Consider the following 16,322-nt stretch of genomic DNA (forward strand, 5'->3'; position numbering starts at 1 on the left):
GAGTGCTGAAATGTGATTGGTTTATTTTTTGCTCTAAAAAATTGCTTTTGTTTTCGCTGTACTAACTTCTTTCTATTTAGTTGCTACCATAATTGGAGCTTCTCTAACACGTCGTACATTTAGCAATTAAATTATTTTCAAGTTTGTCAGAAATTGATGGGGTGTTGTCATCCGCATATATGATAAAATTAGTGTTGTATATATCTGAACAATATCATTAATATGGGCATTAAAGAACAGTGGCCCCATTACGCTCCCTTGGGGCACACCGGTTGTTATCGCTAAAAAAGATGATTGGAGGGGACCCATGCATACACACTGATTTCTATTGCTTAAGTATGATAGAAGTCGTGCAAGTGGTTCACCTCGAATTCCAAAGGGCGAAAGTTTATTAATCAGTATGTTATAATTGAGGCAATCAAATACATTGGTAAAATCTATGAATAGCCCCAAAGTGTAAATATTATTCTCTATGTTTTGTAGAATGTTCTCTTTCAAATCTAATGGAGCTGTCTCTGTAGATTTATTTCTTCTAAATCCGAACTGTGCTTCAGGAAGGATGTTATGTTTTTCGAAAAATTTAGTTGTCCGTCGACAAATTCGCTTCTCTAATCCCTTGAAAAATGTAGGAATAACGAATAGTGGCCTATAATTTGACGGCAAGTAGCTGTCGCCCCCTTTTAATATTAAAATAACTCATGAATATTTCGTAGCACTCAGAAATGCGCTTGTTTTGAGTATTAACTTAAAAATATGTGCGAGTACGGGAACGATAAGCTCTAGCATATATTTAATTGCTTTATTTGCAGGTTATCAACATCTAACGCCTTCGTATTATTCATATTCATGAATATTAATAGACCTCAGATTCGTCTGCTGGCTCCAAATCATACTTTCGCACACGTTACCGACTGGTTTCTCTGCAACTACAATATCAGATTCCCGAGGGACAACGTTGACAAGATATTCATTTAAGTACTCCGCCAGCGCCATTTCCGTTATTTCTCGGTCCTAACAAGTTATCTTCTCAGGAGAATAACCTTGTCTATCACGGCATAGCACACTATTAATAACTTTCCAAGCAGTGGCAGGGTGCTTCTGAGTGATATCAGCAAACAGTTCCTGATAGTAGCTAATCTTGGCTCTCCTCAGTCCGGCGTTCAGAACGTTCCTTAGTTTTTCAAGTTCATCTAGCGTGTCGGGCTCGCGCGTGCGCAGAAACTTGTGGTATAGATAGTTTTTCTGTCTGATCATGCGTACATGCGTAGTTCTCACCCAAGACTTCCTGATTTTTTGGGGTATTGCTTTATAAGCCTAAAACGAAAGTGCTTGGTGTATATCTGTGTAAATTTTTTTAAACGTAGAATACGCCTCTTCTGCATTTGAAATTGTAAGTACGGAAGACCAGTCCTGAAGACCAATTTCCTGTGTAATTAAAATAATCCAACGCTTCTTCAGTTAGGTTCTGTACGCGAATGCTTTGACTGACTGTTTGGGCTCCTCCCTTCGGAATAAAAAAAGATAAAACTGAGCAGTGGTCGCTTATGTCTGACGTGATCGTACCAGCATCCTAAATGACAACTTCAACATTAGTAATTAATAAATTAAGAATAGACGTGGCGGAAACCGTAACTCTATTTGCAGTTTTTAAGACGTTTCTAAAACCAGAGAATTTAAGCACCGTAATGAAATTTCGAACGGTGGAGTTATCTTCACGGATGTTAATGTTATAGTCTCCTCCGCGAACAAGTTGAAGCTGGTTTGAGGAAACGTATTCTAGAAACTGTTCGAAAAAAGTGACAAAGTTGGAAACATTGCCGTTTGGGGGCCTATATACAACTGCAGCTACATCCTGCTTATTCTGTATTGCTACAATTTTGTAATCCCGTGTAGTTTTGCAAAATTCTGAGGTTATTTTATAGTTTCGGCCTAGGTTAGCGTTAATATCGACACCACCTCCTCTTTGTTCAGGGCGATGGATATAAAAGCTATTGTAGCCATTAATGCGGATCGTATCGTAATCACCCCGGTACTACGTTTCTGCCAGCATTATTATGTTGAATTTTAAAGAAAATTGATCAAGACAGTTAGCTATAGACTCTTCTTTGTTGCGGGCTGAGCGAGCATTGATGTGCAAGGCTGAGTTTAGGGTGTGCTGTTTAGGGTGTATGTTCTGTGAAAAAGTGAATTCGTGGTAGCAAATTTGCGACAAATTTGTTGTGTCCAAGTGGCTGTGACAGTTCTTAACAGATTCTGTCGAGATCATTTTGATGATTTATGGGTACAGCGTCCATGCCCTCTGCCTGTTTCGCATAGATTTTGCCATTCTCGGACAACACCGACTTCCACTCGTATTCATGTTTTCGTTTGATCGCCATGCCGAGAAGTCACTTCAGTGCGGGATAAAGATGCTCGTTCACATATATAGGGTCTGTGTTATTGATTCCTGCGTCTTCGTTGGTGAGCCGTAACTTGTTTGCCTTGTATAGCACCGCGTCTCTTTTTGCACGGGACTTGAACTGTACAAATGTTTGTCTTACAAGGGCGTCGGGTAGGTACGCGATGGTTTTTCTCAATGTCAGCTTCGGCAATTGGTTCTTCAACAGCACTTCCGATTTGGCTAACGATGCCCAAAACGTTCTCGTTTTCCTCCTGTGCAATGCCCTGGGTCTCTAAGTTCATGTTGCGCGAGTACTGCTCCATGTTTACCACATGCCTCTCTAGTTCGAGCGATGTACGCTCTAAGCCTGTACATCTGGTACGGAGCAAATCATTTTCTTGCGAAAGCTTAGTGCTCTTAGCAGTTTCGTTGTCTAGCCGGCATTGCAACTCTTCGATTGCCTTATTTGCAGACTCCAGTTTTTGGAGCATCTGTGCTTGCTCGTTTCGCCCTTCACGGATTTCATTTATGAGGCTCCGTTCAATTGATTTTTTCGATGACTTAATTTCACTCGTCAGTTCGTCTTCGACCTTCAGAAGGTCAGCACGTATTTCCCCTTTAATCTTCCCGAGGTCTTTAGCCATTTTTCCACAGAAACTGCTCCAAGGGAAATTTGCAATGCAACAGCAAACAAATCACATCTTGGCGGTGGAGACGACGCGGTGCAACACACAAGGCAACCAAAAATAATGTCCGTGCACTAACCTATGCAAAACAGGAGCGTGCGTAGGCCTTGCAGTTGAGCGTCGTCGGTACCGCCAAGCGAGCCCAGCAGCTACCGATGGCGTCCTTTTGAAGAATTGCTTGGGTGCCGCTCAAACAGATGCGCGGACGATGAACGCAGACTACGCCGCCTTCCGTTATAACCACTTGCGTCTTGTCAGACAAGTGCAGAACCCAATCGTCCAAGCTGATTCATGGGCTTCAGCCCGGCGGCAGCAGGAGGCAGTCTGTGCAAAAAAAAAGGAGCGTGCTTAGGAGTTAATCGACCAGATTTAGGGGAAATCCTATGAGGTGGAGTAAGATTCTTCAAAGGAAAGTTTGACATCCACCAAAATGCAGCCAACGGCTACAAAGGAAAGCTATACAGCTTTCGCAGAAACGTCGCAGTTGAAGAAAAATTCGTCCTGGTCCCGGATTCGAACCCGGGACCACCGATTAACCGGAGCAGTCGCTGTACCAACTGAGGTAACCAGGAGGCTAGTCGTTTGTAGCGCGAGAGCGAATTGATCAACATCTCGAATTTAGAACAGTGAGGAGTGAGGCAATGAGGAGTGAGGCAGGAGTGAGGACAATTCGCTCTCGCGCTACAAATGACTATCCTCCTGGTTAGCTTAGTTGGTAGAGCGACTGTTCCGGTTACGCGGTGGTCCCGGGGTCGAATCCTGGACCAGGACAAATTTTTCTTCAACTGAGAAGTTTCTGAGAAAGCAGTATAGCTTTCCTTTGTAGCCGTTGGCTGCATTTAGGTGGATTTCAAACTTTCCTTTGAAGTGCTTAGGCGTTGCCATGATTTCAAGCGCAACAAAAAAATACGGACGAAGAACCGAGTAGACGAGACAGGCACTAACTCCAACTATTTTATTCGGCTGCTCATGTGCTTATATACCCTAGGAAAAGAGAGGGCAAGATAGAAGGAGCATACACATACACGGATGATAATAAAAACAGATATTTTTCCAGCACGTTTTTCAGAAACCCCATTTCGCTTTTATACAAAGCAATCGAGGTATCACTTATACAGTCATTCGCTCTCTGCCTGATATAAAACACTTCGGGTAATTCCTTTGCCGCCCTGTTCTTATTTTTGTTTAGTATTTTTATCTCATTGAACCATGGCTCACAACTGTGGTTCAATGAGATAAAAATACTAAACAAAAGCAAGAACAGGGCGTCGAGAGATTTAGCCGAAGTGTATTATATCAGGGAGAGAGCGAACGACTGTATAATGATACTTCGATTGCTTTGTATAGAAGCGAAATGGGTTTTCTGAAAAACGGGCTGTAAACATATCTGTTTTTATTATCATCCGTGTATGTGTATGCTCCTTCTATCTTGCCCTCTCTTTTCCTAGGGTATATAAGCACATGAGTAGCCGAATAAAATAGTTGGAGTTAGTGCCTGTCTCGTCTACTCTGTTCTTCGTCCGTATTTTTTTGTTGCGCTTGAAATCATGGCAACTATTCACCAACTAGCCCAGCAAGAAGCTCTTCTCTGCTTAGGCGTTGCAGTTGAGCGTCGTCGCCACCACCAATTACAGCTTTTACTTTATCACCCGTATGTCATTGGCAAATGCGTGTCATGCAAAACAGACTTTTGCGCTTACCTCGGCTGAAAATCGTGATCTTGTTGCTTTTACTTCCGAAACAAGAATAACAGGCTTGAAGCGGTTGTATGCTTTTAAACAGCATCTGAATGAAGCCAACAGCTGTGAGCTTTCCCTCTTGTTATTTCGCCAGCAACATAGCTCAACGTTTACCTAGAGATATGCAGTCGCTCAGTGATTGTCTTTACCTGAAGCAGAATAGTCTATGTTTACTTGTTTGTAATTCAAGGTGACAGAAAGATACATGCGAAAAAGGGACAAACGTTGGCGGCGAATTCAACCTGTACTCAAATTATGTAGGTTCGCAAGATCACATTTTCCGCCATTGGCTGCAGTTTTTGTCATGGATGAAGCAATTTCCACTCGACCCATGGAAGCGTGACGTTGGAGCAGCTGTTGGGGATGCAAATCTTGTGATCGAATGATTAAGACATTTCGGGCATCATTTTTTGTGATCAAAGGAGTTGTCGATCAAGGGAGACTATCCGGGCCCTTCACTGCTTCTTTAAAGGGACGGTCAATACTTGCCATCAAAAGACCAGCGTACGTCACGCTTCAGCGGAATAAGCTAGTGGAAATCTGAAATAAAACACGAGCCAGTCTCAACCTAATTGTATCTAAGACAGAAAAGATTTCGCGCCTCTATAATGACCACCTCATCCCGCTCTTTGGTTTCCGGAAAAGAATCTTTCGCTACAGTACATCCCTTTCCGGATTTCGTAATTTAAAACAAAAATGGGCCATCGCACATGACAAACGATGTGACCCGATGGGGATTACTGCGTAAGTTTATATGCTAGACAAACGTTTCCAAGCCCCTGCCAGGTAATGATCCGTTCCTGCGACTTCACATGACATTCCGGCTCTGAAGTGCAGAGTACGCTGGCAGCGTCGTCTTTGTGTATGGGGAGGCAGAAACTCTGCCGATAACAAGTCCCGTGTTTGGCAGCAGAAATTTAACTCTTCTGGACCACGCTATAAATCTAAATATTATCGGCTTCAGCTCCCAGTTGTTGCAAACAAAATGTATATAATGCAACTGCAATCCTTGAATGCTGCGATCTTAGTACAAGACCCTAACAGGATGGGAAAGCAACTCTCGGAAGTGTCTTTGCAGGACAACATAGACGCACATAGTCTACACAGAAAAAATGGAAAGTGTTACATCATTTTGCAGATTCAACTGAAACCCTACAGTGAATTTTCGGTTACTGCCTCGCCGGAGGAATTGTTACAGTGTACAATGGGTCGTGGAAATGGAAGTTATTGAAACGGTTGCTGCGTGAATTGAGCGTTCTTACTGACCTTGCCTGTAAGTGTCTTGTATTGGAAGCAGCTCAGTAAATGAAATATAAAAATTTGATGGTGTAAATTCCAGTTTACTTGGTAGAAAAACTTCTGGCGTAAGTTTTGATGTTTGTATGATACGGGTGATATGGCGCTTTTTTGGACTGTGTGTAAATTGAATACCTATGCTTGACGCGGTGTAAAAAAAATTGATTGTGTTATGTACCTCCATAATCTCACAAATGTGCTTTTCCAATATATATTTATTACTTCTTAATGCCGATAGAATTCACATTGGGCGATGATTTGTAACAGTGTTTGTATTCGTTTTTGTTTATGGGCTTGATTATTGCAGTTCTCCAGTAATCCAGTAGCACACAATCAGTTTCAAAAACAGTTGCTAAGTAGGTTTCATTCTGAAATCTGAATAAGAAAACATATAGGTAACCAACGCATCATTCCGCATATCGCTTAAAAATCTTATAGGAAACGTAACTACTTTTTATTATTTTTGAGTGCGAAAGTATAACGTCTGTTTAAACGACGCGGTATGTCGGCGTCGCAGTCAATGGCAGTTGGTGAGACAGCCGTTTTCCTTGGACGACAACTGTTATCGTTATTGGCAAGTCCCACTGAGTGGGTGTATGAATGCTTTGGTAGGTTATTGACACCGCAGCCAAAAGAGAATTGGTGAAATGGGCGGGAGCTAATGACATATCAGTTGACATCGTTACTGGCCAATCCATCTGAGTGGGATAATTATCACGTCTATAATCAGCCTTAACCTCTAGTTATGGCTCTATGTTGAATCCAATTACTTGCCCCTGCAGCAAAGTCCAACTCATTAAACTCCTAAAAGAGCACGGAATCATCTCTAAAGCACTTGACGTCTAATATTACAAGAATAGAAGAATAAAAACTGAACAAAAAAGGCACGGCATGCACCCGTTATTGGCGATTTCTACGTCGAAAGCCTCAACCAGAGTCCTTCAGTTGAAGGACTCTGCCTCAACGCATGCGTGAGGTGCACCTTCAGCGGTCTATGAACATGTAGCCGTTGTGGAACCGGGGATGCGTACCGGACTCCCATTTTAGAGGTCCTGGATTCAATTTATCTCCAGTAACAAAGTTTCGTAATGTTACTCAGTTACAATACCTTCATTATCCACGAGCCGTTGGCCATTTCAGAAGCATCTTCACTGCCGAAGACGCCGGATGTCGGCTTTTCTTCTCCATGTGCCAGTAATGTCGCTAACGTTTAATGAAATAACGTTTTCGCATTTTGCTAAAAGCACTTGGCACATCACCTGGACCAGAAGATTTGTCGATTTAAAGGATCAATGATAAATAAACTAGCCTTTTGGGCAACTCGCACAAAATGCAGGGATTTTGCCATTATCATTTGATAGTATAGATTTGAAATAAACCGTAAACTTCAAACAAAGCACGGAATTATCGCTAATGCACTTGTCGTTTATTACGAATGAATAGGCATACACAAATGATAAGTGAACAAAAATGTTGGCCAGAACAGGCGAAATCAGAGAAAATGGTTAGTGGAGATCGCGTAATGGCGCGGCTGTGGTATGTCTGGAACGTCACATTTCTAAACGTCATTACTGTTACGGAGTCACCACGTGACAACATGACTTCTATGAAAAAAATTGTGCTGTTTGTGTGTTCCGACATATTTTCGCGTTCGTGTTTCATTTACCCATGACTGTACTGTATGGGCATGGTTGTATTAACCGTAAGCTCACTCGCGCGATGTCGAGATAAAACTTTGGAATATTATGAAAGTTTAGTTAGCTTTAGCCGCCAGAATTTTAATTGAAATAAACGTGATGCTTCACCTTTATCAGTTAAGGGTATTTTGAATCTTTTTATTTCTTCTTATTGCGCTCACGTTTTGCTGCAACTATATTGGCTCCACAATAATCCAGGTGCAGGTGCTAGCTACACTTTTGTGCTTTTGGCTATTAAGGGAATAAACACTGACTACATTTCAAAACGAATTCTCTAGGCATGAACGGCAAATTGTGCGCATCACGCGTACAATTTTCGGATGTACCACAGCAAAACATTCAATACTACATAATTGTATCTTCGTCCTCAGCGGTGAAAACATGCCGTTTCTAACCAAAATTTTGTTTTAAGAAACAAAACGCCGTTTGTGGTATCAGCTAGCAAGATATGAGACAAAAAGATGGATTTACCAGACAAAAAGCTGCCATGTGGCTACATGTCGATGATTACGGCCGATGCCACAATAATAAATATATAAATGGCCCTTGTATTCCCGATTTCCGCGAACAAAGAATTACAAATTTATGCCAAGTTTACGGTCAACGCAGTGTTTCGCGTGATAGATCTCTCTTCTTTCCTCTTCCTGTCTTCTTTCCCTGTCTCTTAAAAACTCTTTTTGACTTCCGTCCGGTTTGTTTATTTTAAAGACGATAGTCTTTCTTGGGCTACTTAAACCTAGAAATTTTGGTCTGTCTGTCTGCCTGTCTATCTGTCTGTCTGTCTGTCTGTCTGTCTGTCTGTCTGTCTGTCTGTCTGACTCGATTCAGCCACCCGGCCAAAGAAAACAATGCCTGCGCAATAGTCTTATATAGTCACAGCTTAATGTGCCCGTCTAAGTCCAGTGTAATGTTCATACTTGTCAATATTGTTGAAGAACAACAAGACATTACGCATATATAAGACAAGAAATTAATACAGAAGTGATATTTGCAGCGTTCCTTTATAAAAAATCGTACATGTTTGATTTTAGCAAGATTAAATACTTCATCAACTCCAGAAAAAAATATCACTCCGCCTTCGCCTGCTGTACGTCGCCCGCGCCATATAGCTTCTGGCGGCATTTGAAGAATGCAAGTGGCAAGAGTTACGAAAGGTTCCACTAGATAGGTTCCACATTCTGCTTGGAACGCACGTGGACTAGGGAAACGCGGTTCTATAAACGTTGAAGTAGGGCGCCTCGATTCACACGCGTCTTCGCCGTACGGCAGCATTGGCATGGAGACACCCGGTTCGGAGCAGTGGAACGCGGGAAATTTAAAATGATTTAAGCAAACCTTTTGAGGAAGCATTTGACTCGGTCGAAACCCTAGCAGTCATTCAGGCATTACGGAACCAGGGGGTAGATGAGCATTATGTAAGAATTAGAGGATATCTACAATGGGTCTACAGCTACGATCATCCTCCATAGGGAGAGCAGTAAAATACCTATAAGGAAGGGTGTCAGACAAGGAGACACAATCTCTCCAATGCTATTCACAGCATGTTTACAAGAAGTATTCAGAACGTTGGATTGGGAACAGGTGGGAGTAAGGGTTAATGGAGAATACCTCAGTAACCTCAGATTTGCTGATGACGTTGCCTTTCTAAGTAACTCGGGGGACGAATTGCAAAGCATGCTTTCCGCACTGGGCGAACAGAGTAGAACCGTGGGCCTGAAAATTAATATGCAGAAAACTAAAGTAATGATAAATAACCTCGAGACAGCACAGCGGTTTGAGATAGGTGGCGCGGCAGTGGAAGTGGTAAGCGAATATATCTACTTAGGCCAAGTTGTGACCCCAGATCCCAACCATGAGGCAAAGATAATTAGAAGGATCAGAATGGGGTGGGGTGCATATGGCAGACATTCTCAGATAATGAATAGAAGCCTACCATTGTCGCTGAAGAAGAAAGTGTATGACAGATGCATCTTACCGGTACTCAAATACGGGGCAGAAACTTGGAGGCTCACTAAGAGGGTTCAACTTAAATTGAGAACGACTCAGCGGGCAATGGAGCGGAAAATGATAGGTGTAACATTAAGGGACAAGAAGAGAGCGGAGTGGGTCAGGGAGCAAACTGGTGTTAAAGACATATCAGTAGAAATTAAGAAGAAGAAATGGACGTGGGCAGGGCATGTAATGCGAAGGCAAGATAACCGCTGATCATTAAGGGTAACAGAGTGGATCCCTAGAGAAGGCAAGCGTTGCAGGGGGCAGCAAAAAGTTAGATGGGCAGATGAGATCAAGAAGTTTGCGGGGATAAATTGGTCACAGTTGGCACAGGACCGAGGCAATTGGAGAATAATGGGAGAGGCCTTTGCCCTGCAGTGGGCGTAGATAGGCTGGTGATGATGAAGCAAACCTTTGGCGTCTTTACCTTGGGAGGAGCGCGACGCAACAGGAATAACATGAGAGGTGAGCGGGAAAGCGAAGGGAGGCATTTACTTGGCAAAAGTCGATAGCGACTATCGTCTTTTGACGACATTTGCAACGAAAGGAGCAGATACGCGGGCATTTTTTTAATCGGCGTCACCCGTGATACGTATGTGCTACGGGTTGGGCTTTTATTTTAATTTATAGCCCTTTAGTTTGTCTGTGTGTCTGTCAGCGCAGGGTGTTAAGCACGTGTATTAATATGACGTTTATAAGAATGATGCACATCAAGCTGTACTCCCTCCCCCCTTTTTAGACTGCGTCAAAGCACAGGTTTTTAAAAATGTTTTGTTCTGAGTTTGCTACTTTCCTGCTTTAAATCTTTCTGTCCAATGCGTGCATCCCCGTAGACCATATAACTGGATGTATTCATTCCACTGTTCCTTGAGGTCATTTCCACGTTCTAAGATAGGCTGTCAAGAGCTACCAAAATTAACGTTCTGACACCATGAAAAATTCTGAAAAGGATTTGCGCACTTTGGCACAATTTTGCCATACATAGTTGGAAGGCCAATCAATTCGTGAAAACTAGAATCAGCTGTCGTGTCAAGCCAATATTTCTACACAATAACTACGCATTCAGGTAAATTGTTCTATGCCAATCGATCTCCATGTATATGGCCACGCACCTGAACAAAAACGACATGAAATCTCACAACCGATGACTCATACGTTGTTGTGATACTGCTACTAAATAAAGATGAAACTCGGGGCTGTTGTTAACGCATCATCACGGTCGCTAGCTCATTATCACTGTTTTGAACTAAACTGACTGCAGAAGTCACTAAAGTGCCCCCGAAAGACAATGCGCAACATGCTCATTGCCTTTGCCTATTTTATTTCCATGCTTTTGTGTTTCAAAGTGTGTGCATTCTCTAATAGCGTCATATTGCAACTACTGCCGTCCATGAATTTAAAGCGCATCGTCTCCTATCCATTCTGTGAAAAATAACGGACAGTCTGACACGGAAAAAAATTTGCTGTGATTCAGGCTCGGGCACAGAGGTCAGGGACAAACGAGGTCATCACAATTAGTCGTTGGCATATGCATAGATAATCTTCTGGGGACAACATCTCAGCTGTTGCGTTTTCTTTATATTGCAGCGGGAACAGCAAGAAAAATATCTAAGCGTTTCACTGTTTAAAAAGTCCAATCCTTACCTGAGGCCCTAGCACAGGCTCCAGCGGCGGCCCACGGCACAACTGAGTACACATAGCGACATGCCTTGTAAGCAACGATTAAGTCACGTGACGGTGTAGATTTCGCTTTACTTGTTTCTCCGCTTGATTACTTCCTTTCTCCGTCTCGACTGCGTCATAGATGTGTTTGTGGGCCTGCGTGCGTGCGTCCTGTGCAAACGTCAGTCCGTCCCGGGGACGCCGCGTTCACTTTTCCGGAAAGCTGGCAACTACAGCAACCTTGGCCCCAAGGCCGAGTGGATGGGCGTGTCAGGCTTTCCTTTGGTTCGTATATACTTAGGCCACGCCTTCGAAATGGCGGAACGATCAACTTACAATTTCCGCGTTGGAACTTTCTTTCCCGTATGTCGGATTCACCACGGCCGGTAGCTTCTTGAATGAGATAGAAGCTCTTACGATTGTTCCAAGTCACCAGCTTGCAGTTTAGCACCCTTTGTTGATTAGAATTTAGTTAGGGCAATTATTTTTTGTTTACTTTGCATCCACTTGTGTTGTTTTGTAGTCGCGGTGCTTAGGTATATCATAAATTTTAATTTCTAGCAAAGGAAAAAAAAAGTTTATTGTGCCTTCAATTGTGGTGTTTTGTAGTCCCAGTGCATCAGTTTTTCGTGAATTTTAATTTCTAGCACAAAAAAAAAAGTTTATTTCGCCTTCTCTTGTGTTGTTTTGTAGTCACAGTGCTTTGGTTTTTTATGAATTGAATTTCTAGCACAGGAAAAAGTTTATTTTGCCTTCAATTGGGGTGTTTTGTAATCACAGCGCTTAGAGCTTTGATTAATTTTAAGGTTTAGCACAGGGGAAAAATTTTGATTCATTGTAAAGAGAGCCAATAAAAACTAGCGCTCCATTTCAATAGGCAGAAGTTGCCAGAGGAACTGAATTTAGACGTTTTTAGCCTGCCTTGTGGCTTCTCAAACAAAACTTCTGTTGTTGGCATTAGGTCGAGTCGCAAAGGGACATTCTTGCCGTATCTTAGAATGCTCTCTATTATTAACAGCACCTATTTCTCAAAATTGGGCAAATTAAACAAATTCATGTTCTTTTTGCAACGTCATCTCCGTGAAACTCCAACGCGCTTAACTTCTGACTGCACAGTGAGGTACAGGCCGTTCTCTAGACTCAACTGTTACAATGCTGTGAAAATCATGAATTGTGGTGGCTACGATGTCTTTGAGAATTTAGAACTACATTTCAGCCACGTATTTAGAAGAAAATAGGCGTAAAAATATAACCTGTTCTGCGCTACCGATACGTATCTCCGATGCGGAGAACAGGGTAATAAAAAGCGTACTAAGTTAATCCCTGATTAAACAGCGGGAGTAATCCGATCTGTAGCTGCAGGCCGAAACAAAAGATACTAAGCAGAAAGTTTGAGGAGACTGCTATCGCTATCATTAGCTGTAAGCAAGTGTACAAGCGCGTAACGGCTTTGTTTATCAACTGCATATATGGAGAGATACATTTTACCCCGGTACTAAATTACTGGTTTCTGTTATCTCCCTATAATTGGTAGTACAATATAGGCAATTGTTATGAATTTCGCTTTATATTATTACTTCATTTATAAAGGGACAGATCCAGTTTTTCAGTTCGTGATGTTTCGTCGGACAGAGTACTAAAACATCGCCAGGTGCTTTCACTTGTGTCTGCTCTGGGGAAAAAGAGAGGGTAAGGAAAAACCTTTTAACGAAAGCAGATAATGGACTATTAGTCGTGTGGTTAGAGGCAGCCGGAAGTTATTGTCTATTGTGAACTGTTTTTTTACAATATCCTCTTTTTATGCTCTCTCAGAGAAAAGCGCGACACAGAAATATCATTTATCTAATTTAATTCACACTTACTGCAGTTCAATGTTTACAATTTTACTTCAGAAGACTTCGGATAATTCAAACTTTTGGTTAATTCAAACAAATGTCTACATTTTGGTTGGCCCGCTATGTTTTCGAGGTATTTAAGACTGCTTAATTCAAACTGCTTCATTGTGTACGTTCAATGGATTCGTGCTTTTTGCTTGCCCTTGCCGGAAATTATTTGCTGCATTTGCCGCTTCTAGTTGCTAATTTGCATCCTTACGTCACCAACAATCACAAAGCCGATTACCTGCATATACGTGTCAAAGCAATGAACTGGCTACACTTGGTGGCACCGAAAACTTTGTTTCGAACTCTTGTGCACAGACAAAACAGTCATCCATTCATGATTTAATGTGTAGCATTCTTTGCCGAGCACCCTCGCGGCCAGGACAGTGTAACGCCCTGCCCTTCCACAAAAATGCAGATATCGCGGAAGTTCCACCTATAATCGCTATAATGACGTAAATTCAGATAACTGGTCGCATGAAATTATGAAAAACTAAAAAATAACAGTATAAAAATACGGAAAATGGCGAAACTTTAACCGCATGCCATTACCACAATAATGAAGATTTCGCGAAAGTTCCATCGGTAATCGTTATAATCCCGTTATTGGACATAATTGTTCGAACGATATTTTTAAAAGCTAAAAAAAATAAGAAAAATATAAATTACTTACGGAAAATGGCGAACAGTGTAACTCCCTCCATTCTGACAATAGTACAGATTTCGCTAAACTTCCAAATGTAATCGTTGTAACAACATAAATGAAGATACTTTGTCGAACGAAATTTAGAAAAACTAAAAAAAATGACAAAAATATTGAAAAATATGGAGAATGTGAAGACGTATACCGCATGCCATTTCCACAATAATGCAGATTTTGGGAAACTTCCATCTATCATCCCTCAGCGGTTCGCACCCTCAGGCGCTTCATTTTGTCACGGCCGGACTCGACTCCCTTTCCGCAGCGCGGAAAAAGAGTCGAGTCCGGCCGTGGTTTTGTGTTAACACCCTTGGGTGGGGCAAACATTGAGTCGTTAATGCTTCTGTTAGTGGCACTTTCAAAGGATATGCAGCTTTGTTCACAGGCGACGTACCAGGCATACAGGCAGCCCGGCGACGGCCGGAAAAATTTGGGGCGGGGGGGGGGGAGCCCTCCCCTGGCTACGCCACTGGTTTGGTGCGGTGCAGTGTGCGCGTCGTCGTCGTCGTGCGTAAAATTCGTGCGTCGTGCGGGGCGCCGTCGAGCGTCAGATGTGAGGTCGTCGCACGTGAAGTTCAGAAACTGCTCTGATGGTTTTGCGCCATCACGACCAGAAGGCTCGAACCAACAGCAGAGTAATTATTTTTGTACAGTAAGCCGTCGCGTTCGCAATAGCGAATAGCACGCCTTTCGTCACCTTGAAGGTTGCGAGGTCAAGGATTGGTGTTAGAGAGTTTTAAAATAACGTACGCACGCGTACGCAAGCACTTAGCGAACGCCATTTCTTTGCGGCCATGTTGCATTTAATACTAATGGGAAAGTGTTTGTTTACACTTCTTTGGATAGTCGTAAGATGTTCAAGCACCGGCACTCCGCTGGCAGATCAGCCGGCGAGTCATTTCGCAAAACATTCTACAGATGGCGCCGTAAGCATTAGCGTGTCGCTACGCAAAACTCATGACACGCTATTCTAAAACTCCTCTCGTGGTGTTTACGTAGGGTAACGCAAAAATTTAGCGTTTACCGTACGCAAAGGCAACAAACGCTGTACTAAAACTCACTGTTGACAGCAAAGAGAGCTCATCAAAATGGTCGGCACTACGGCGATTCTTTGCAGCGGCAGGCGAGAAAGGCAGACGGCGTCAGCATAGATACAGCAGCTCTCGCACGGAACGGCGAAGTTATATTCTTGCAGACGCAGGGCGCAACGTGCAAGAAGGCCGCAAGGATCGCGAAGGTTGGAGAGACAACATAGCGATTGATGATCCGTCCCGATGGTGAAGTGGTGCCCATAGGGTGCCACCGCCAAATTTCACATTAGGGAGTATTGTAATCGTCAGCAATTTTTTCGTGCAGCAAAATATTCTATTGGCACATGCCTACGCATACTTTTCGGGAAAGGCGTGGTTTTGCATCGTTCAGGACGGTTTAGGAGTGCGGCGCGTCATATCAACACGTTCAGTTAACGTTCCGCATTGCACTGGAACTGCCGGGGCTGCACCTATCTCAGAACGGAATACCATGGGCCCGTTGCAGAAACTTGATTAAACATGGTCATTGACTACATTCCGTACTCAACCGACCTAAGAGATTCCAAACCGCCCTTATTAACAACCCCCCCCCCCCCCCACTTGATCTTAGGCAATATTCTTGAAAAAATAGAGAAAAGTGGTTGGACCCACAGAGGCCCGAACAAAGACCATCAGCGTTAGAACTCTACACTGAAGCCACGGAAGCCTCACGGCGAGTTCTCTTAAGCAGTCGCACAAGAGAATAGCAGCAGTGATATTAAGCAAACCAATAAATGACTCCAGGCTATCCAGGAAGTGTTGTACCTACTGGGGAATGGAATATGCCTGTCTGGCCATTTAAATTACCTGGATCAAGTATTTTTTGTCACTGCGAAACCTGTTCCTTGTCTTCATGCGGTGCTCGTCGGGCTGCCGTAGTCGAGTAGTAAACAATACTTCCGCCAGGTTTAATGATTCTAACTATTTCTGACAAGAGCTGCCGCCGCCTCCCAGTGCTCCCCAGAAGAGATGACGGGGAATGAGTTAGAGGGCGCTCCCAAACGATACGACTGAGCAACTGTTCGTGGGCTCCGCAGTCGGGGGATTGGGGAGAGGGAAATATGGAGGCATACATTGCGTGCAGTTAATTCAAAGAGCGTGCAATAAGCAAACCTGGCTCATTAAAAAAGGAAAGTTACAGCCGTTCCACTCTACGTGAAAACTGTTGGAAATGCAGAGCACTGATTCGCCATAATGGGCTGTAGCGCCGTTATCCGCTC

At 43.0% G+C, this 16,322-nt stretch overlaps 1 protein-coding gene across 2 annotated transcripts in view; it reads right to left on the bottom strand.

Annotated features, from left to right (window-relative positions):
- Window positions 1-11,581, bottom strand: part of LOC144178964 (uncharacterized) — a 29,862-nt gene extending 18,281 nt beyond the window's left edge. The window contains exons 1-2 of one of the 2 annotated variants that reach the window (XM_077707113.1): window positions 11,435-11,581; window positions 3,146-3,390 (exon numbers count right to left, since the gene is read on the bottom strand). The gene's annotated coding sequence lies outside the window, so the exon portion shown is untranslated. Of the gene's footprint in view, window positions 1-3,145; window positions 3,391-4,766; window positions 4,847-11,434 lie in introns of those variants that run through there. The other variant, XM_077707114.1, reaches the window with a different exon arrangement.
- Window positions 11,582-16,322: the final 4,741 nt, after the last annotated feature.

The sequence above is a fragment of the Haemaphysalis longicornis genome, unplaced genomic scaffold (genome assembly GCF_048455015.1).
Source record: "Haemaphysalis longicornis isolate Haplotype H1 unplaced genomic scaffold, Haemaphysalis longicornis Haplotype H1 scaffold_4, whole genome shotgun sequence".
Taxonomy (NCBI): Eukaryota; Metazoa; Arthropoda; class Arachnida; order Ixodida; family Ixodidae; genus Haemaphysalis; species Haemaphysalis longicornis.